Raw genomic sequence first — 6331 nt, forward strand, 5'->3', positions numbered from 1 at the left:
GACAATCAAAATATCCATCACAATACGTATTTCACAACTTGAAAATTCATCCCAACCCATGCAAACGATTGTATTTCATTTAATTTCTTAATAAGGCTTATGACTTTCATAAACATTTGGCTCATGCCATCAAATAGTACTCGATGGCACCTTGATCAGAAGCATCCAATCGAGCCCGCCAAGGCTGTAAAAAAAAAAAAAATCTCGTATACATGTAAAACATATTTTTATTTTATTTTGAAAATACAGCCGTTCCTTGGTGTTAGCAGAGTTCATCATCATGAGGTGGTTCGGCGTGACGTGAACTCTAACCATACCTCAGGAGATACCCTACGCGCCTCTTCGATCGAGGTACGAATATAACCAGATTCTATGCCCCTCTAATAGGCTGGTCCATAAAACCCGCCCACTGCAGCAAGCTAAACCCACCATACAATAAAAATTCAATAGCATGACATGGCAATTTGATCATTATCTAGCCTATCAAGGCAAACAACAGTTTATACATTTTCAACACAAATACCTATTCAGTCATTCATGCCAATATTTCCATAAGCCAATCAATTAGAACCATAAATTCACAATACATCAAATGGTCTCCAATTACTCTATTTTCAAAGCCATCATTCAATTTCAAGACAATTTATAAAATCAATTCATTTAAACACATTTTGTTTATAAAACCTAAAAATTAACCATTTAAACTCATTTTCCATAACATTCACAAAATCGAATAAAAAGACCACTTTAGATAATTAAAATGATGATAAGGTTACTCACTATGTCAAGAGTTCGGATTTTGGAGTACTCTGACTATTGATCCTCGGGTGCAATTTTTTTACCCTTTTTCGGAGGATTCACCACCTAGACATAATGCAAAATCAAGCAATTTACCACATTGGTGCTAAACCGTTATAAAACTAATCTAAACTCTATATGAATGCATGATATGGAACGCGAATTGTTCGGATTATCGTCTACATGCGGTGTTGGCCTAACTCGATCTATCACCCGATTAATTGGCCAATACATCCAATTCAACTCCAATTAACTCCATTTCTTTTTTAATACCTCAAATCACCAAACACAAGTCAAATAACATAAAATTTAACAAAACCATCCTTACATTTCTTCTTGAGAATTTCGGCCATGGTGAGTGCATCAACACTATGATTTTTCTTACTTGATTTTCTCACCATAATTCATCATTTCCTAACCAATTCACTTGAAATAAAATCAAATCCACCATCAACACTCTACAAGGAAGATTCAACCAATGATGAACTCATGAGGAATATGTGAATTTCAAGCTTAATTCTTACACTTAACACCATAAACAACTAAAAACATCCATATATCTTAAAAATCTATCTCAATCATCATCAAATCTTCTCTCTAAGTGTTCGGCCAACAAGAGACCCATCATGAAATCATGTGATTTAATCATGGAAAATGCAAAAGAATGTATGGAAAAGGTAGATCACAAGTCAAAATCAAGAAATTTTACCTTTGATTGCTTGATTACTTGAAATTCACCAATTTCCTCTTGAATTTTCACTCTAGGGTTTTTGTTCTTTCTTTTTCTTGTTTCTCCTTGGTGAGGCCGACCATAATGAAGAGAAATGGGCTGGTTTTGTGCTAATTTAAAAGGTAAAATAATAAAGAAATAAAAGCTTGACACTTGTCACCTTACCATTGGTCCATTTTTAAATTCTTAACTATTAAGCTTTCTTTCTCCACCACTTAAATTTTCTCAATTATCCATGATAATATTGGATAAAATCCATGTGTTGGACAAGTGTTGGGTGGTGTAAAATTACAATTTTGCCCTTGGGGTGGCAAAATGACTATTTTACCTTTATCCTCGAAAAAACATCAAAATTAAAATTTTTCATTTCTCAAACTCCAATTATACTCCAAATGATCAATCTTAGTCAAAAATTTCATCCAACACTCACATCTTAACCTCGGGTGGCAAAATGACCATTTTGCCCCTAGGTCATGAAAATTCCAATTTGACTCCAAATCGGTCTTCGAACTCCGAATCACCATTTTAACTAATTCTGGGGTTTTAAAATTCTCAATTTCATCTTAAAATCTCTATTTGGACTAATTTGAGGCTTAATTCAACTTAATTATACCATTTGGTACATTGCCGTCCTTTAACGATTTTTCAGGTACCCAAGTAAGCAAACATGCATTCTTATGTAAGAATGGCATAATAAACATATTGTAGAGTCGAGCTTGACGTTTTCCATGCTAAACATCACCAAACAACTAAAAATACTAGAATAACATGAAATCTAGCTAAATCCAAGATCAAAACCCCTGCCCCTATGTTCGGCCAGCAAAGGTATCTTCATGCAAACTTGATTCTCAACCATGGAAAATAAAAAAGAATGCATAGGAAAGGTAGATCACAAGCTAAAATCAAGAAATTTTACCTTTACTTGCTTAATTCCTTGAAATTCACCAATTTTCCCTTGAATTTTTGCTCACTAGGGTTTGTTCTCTTCTTTTTTCTCTTTGTTCTTGTCTTAGCCGACCAGGAAGAATGAAATAAGAGAGGTGTGTGCTGGTTTTTTTTTTTTAAAGGAAATATTAAAATAACTAAAGCTTGCCATGTGTCACCTTTTAATTGATCCATTTTTTAAACTTAATAATTAAGCATTCTCCCACCACCACATAAAATATCTCAATTATCTAAAGTATAATAGGTAAAATTCAAGGGCTTGACAAGTGTCATGGTGGTGAAAAATTTCAAAAATTCTAATTTTGCCCCCACAGACAGTAAAATGACCATTTTGCCCTTATGCTTGGAAAAATGTTAGAATTAAAATTTTTCACTTCTCAAGCTCAAATTATGTTCCAATAGTCAAACTTGATCAAAATTTCATCCACCATTCCAATTTTGCCCTCGAGTGATAAAATGACCATTTTACCCCTACGTTATGAAAATTCCAATTTAACTCTAAATCAATCCCTGAACTCCAAATCATCATATTAAGTCATTCTAAGGTTCAATAACTCTCGAATGCATCTTAAAATTTCTATTTGGACTAGTTCGAGGCTTAAATCAACTTAATTGTACCATTAGGTACAATATCGTCTTTTAACGATTTCTGAGGCATTCAAGTATGCAGACATTCTATCAAGTACCTATACAATATGGCAAATATATTATAGAGCTGGGCTTGACAGCACTACCCCCCTTAAAATAAAATTTTACCCTCAAAATTTCACTTATCGGACTCGAAGAAAAGATAGGGGTATTGGCTTCTCATCTAGTGTCGACTTCCCACGTCATCACCTTTATAGGGAATTTCGATTTGTTCACCTCGTTTACCTCCAGTTCAACTTGAGTACTTCACTTATGTCTATCATTATCCTTTAGAATCAGATCAACAGTAACCTTCACAATCATGATCTCTTATATCGAGACACCAAGCATGCTTCTATTACTATCATTAAATTTGAACCATAACTCCATCTCAATCATACCAATTTCGATTGTATTTTATATTTATTTATGTATACTAATCACCATCTTATTACTTCATTCCTTATCAAACTTCTCGACATTCATTCATTCATCCCATCCTCATACAATATTGTGTAGTTTATAGTATCAATAACATGGCATACTCATTCCTGTATATATCCTCAACGTTAGGGAAGGTTATGGCTTCAATTATTCCCACATACTTCATGTTTACCTTGCATTTAGGAAATTTCAATCTTCTTAATCCTATTAGTCCATCCCATATGGCTTAACCGTACTATAGATTACATTTCCTTAACTATTTCCCCAAAACTCTTTAGGTCGCCGTAAGTAAACTTCTGACAGGATTCTTGATTGTTACATTATCTATGCAACTCATTAAATATATTGAGTTCAAGTCTCGAACCATTAAGAACCATTCTTCACTTTAGTTGGGTACATTACTAACTCCACACATGCATATGCACACATACATTCAGATGTCCATATTCCTCAATATGTATAAGGGTCCTTGTTCTCAAGTGCCTTCAGACTAATTTCTTTTTGTTCATTCCCATTCATAACCAAGATTCAATAGAATAATCTTCATAATTCATGTAAAAATTTTCATATTTAACTTACGAACATTGGGTATAATCCATTCCAGATTGCTCTTTTTATGTCTATACTTAGCTTCACGTCATATACACGTTTTTACTCTTTTCTTATCATTCCCAATTATATACTTAAGCTTCCTTGTACTATATATCATTGCATCACAATGTCATTTTCATTGAATTGCAATCTAATATGCATGTATGCTTTATAATGTCATTGATGCTTCAAAAATTTTCCTTGACTTGATCATTGCATGTTATGCAATACCATAATTCCTAAAAGTCATCCTTATTCCTCGATTATCTTTCATGCCTCTTACATATATTGTATCCTTATTGCATTCCGATATTGATTTGTCACTTAAGACTCAGACTCATTTGAATCATGTATGCCTCAAGCATTTTCGAATTCCAATTCCCATAATATATTAGGAAATTTTCATTATCTGACTTCATTATCAAGGTTAACTTCAATCATCTTTTGTTCCACTCTTTCACATGAACATAACATCATTCTTGAAATCTTTATTCACACTTTCATCACTTGGTATTGACATCTCTTATCAATATCTCATACATTCATCTAACTTTTCACTTGCTTTCTCTTTAGTCTTTAACAAGGCTTAATCTCTTGTCTTCTTTATTTCTTAAGATTTAACTTTAGTCAACATATTATTCATCTTAACACTCCACATGTTAATTTATTTTATGTATCCATCTCAAAACTCTCTAACTTTTCTTTCTCTTACATACCAATATATGAGGCAATAAAGAAACTTTTCAATTCACTCATCATCTTTATCTTAATACTTCCCCAATGCACTTAAGACTCCAAACAACAAAGCTTAGCATCAAAACTAATGACCATTCTTCAACTCGTGGGTTTCATCTTCATGCCACTCACAATTTGCTCGTGCTTTCTAGCCATAAAGGGTTCTTAATGCGATAACATTGGGTAGTCGGTACTGTGGCATTGTAGTTGTTGGAATTCACTTTATCTAAGCAATTCTTCTACCTTTAAAGCTACCACTTCAATTATTCACAATCGTGTGGCTTTCCTCTGAGTCTATACCTCAATTAGCAAGACTAACTTTCTATCACAGGTGCGCGACTAGAACATTGATTTAACATATTTATTTTGCCACTAGCATTCCTATATCTTTACCATAACATTTAGTACGGGTTCACTTAAGCAATGATCTCCAAATTTACTCATAGCTACGTGTATATCACATTGCACACCACTTATCATTGGGAGCCCAGCTTTACTCATCAATTCTTAACCAATTACATTTATAAAGTGGATAGTTCACTTAATTATTACATCTCGCCTTTACAGTTATAAGATCAAAATATCTTGAATTTAGGATGCAGAAGTTCCCTCGTAGAACATATCCAAAAATCCACATATTTCAAGTCCCACCTTAGGACATCTTTCCCATATGGTGAAATGAATTCACAATATATACTAGCATACACATAATTACTCATTATTTATAGTATCTCTCTATTCTCATTACTCATAACTTATTATCTTTCTTGTCTTATAGTTCCAATAGTTTATTAACCTCTGTACAAAAGACTACGAAAATAGTTTGTCTTTCTCCACACTTTACACTCGCAATCCTTATTAATCCAGAATTTATCTTTCTCAAGTTCCATCATTTACCTCAAATGGACCATATTTGTGTCAAATTATCATGTCATAATGTTATGGCATCATTTTATAATTCCCTCCATACTTAAAGTTATGATCCTTAACTTAATCACCTTAATCACTCAAAGTGTCGTCTAAAGCTTCATTGATCCCTTCCATATTTTTTCGAATTGTAACTACAATTAAGATTCCCAATTTCAAATCTCCATGATTGATTGTTAGTCTTACCACACTGTTTCCCAATATCCTATGCAATTACAACACACTGAACCTGCTTATTATAACATAGTCCTCTAGTTCAATGTGTTTGCTCGGGAATCATCTTCTCTGATACAATTTGTCCCATAAACCAGAATTTTATTTATTTAGCCTTGCATTCGGAATCATATCAAAAACTCACATACTACGATAAGTAATAATTTTCAACAAACATCATCAATTCAAATGGCCTTTTATACCTCGTCAAAATCTAGGGGTATCACCCAAAAGTTCATCACGTTAATCGGTATCCATTTCTTAGTATTGCAAAATATATTCATTGTTAATTAGGGTGATTGCTTGAATCATTAATGACTT

General features: G+C 33.1%; 1 long non-coding RNA gene across 2 annotated transcripts; it reads right to left on the reverse strand.

Moving 5' to 3' along the window:
• Nucleotides 270–2580, reverse strand: LOC108661280. Of its 2 annotated transcripts, none has more exons than XR_001927036.1 (3): nt 2445–2580; nt 781–864; nt 270–419 (listed from the first exon to the last, which is right to left on the reverse strand). It is a non-coding gene; the product is annotated as an uncharacterized LOC108661280 (long non-coding RNA). The 2 variants fall into 2 exon arrangements; XR_001927035.1 differs by lacking the exon at nt 2445–2580 and adding an exon at nt 1508–1549.

The sequence above is a fragment of the Theobroma cacao genome, chromosome 3, assembly GCF_000208745.1.
Source record: "Theobroma cacao cultivar B97-61/B2 chromosome 3, Criollo_cocoa_genome_V2, whole genome shotgun sequence".
Lineage (NCBI taxonomy): Eukaryota > Viridiplantae > Streptophyta > Magnoliopsida > Malvales > Malvaceae > Theobroma > Theobroma cacao.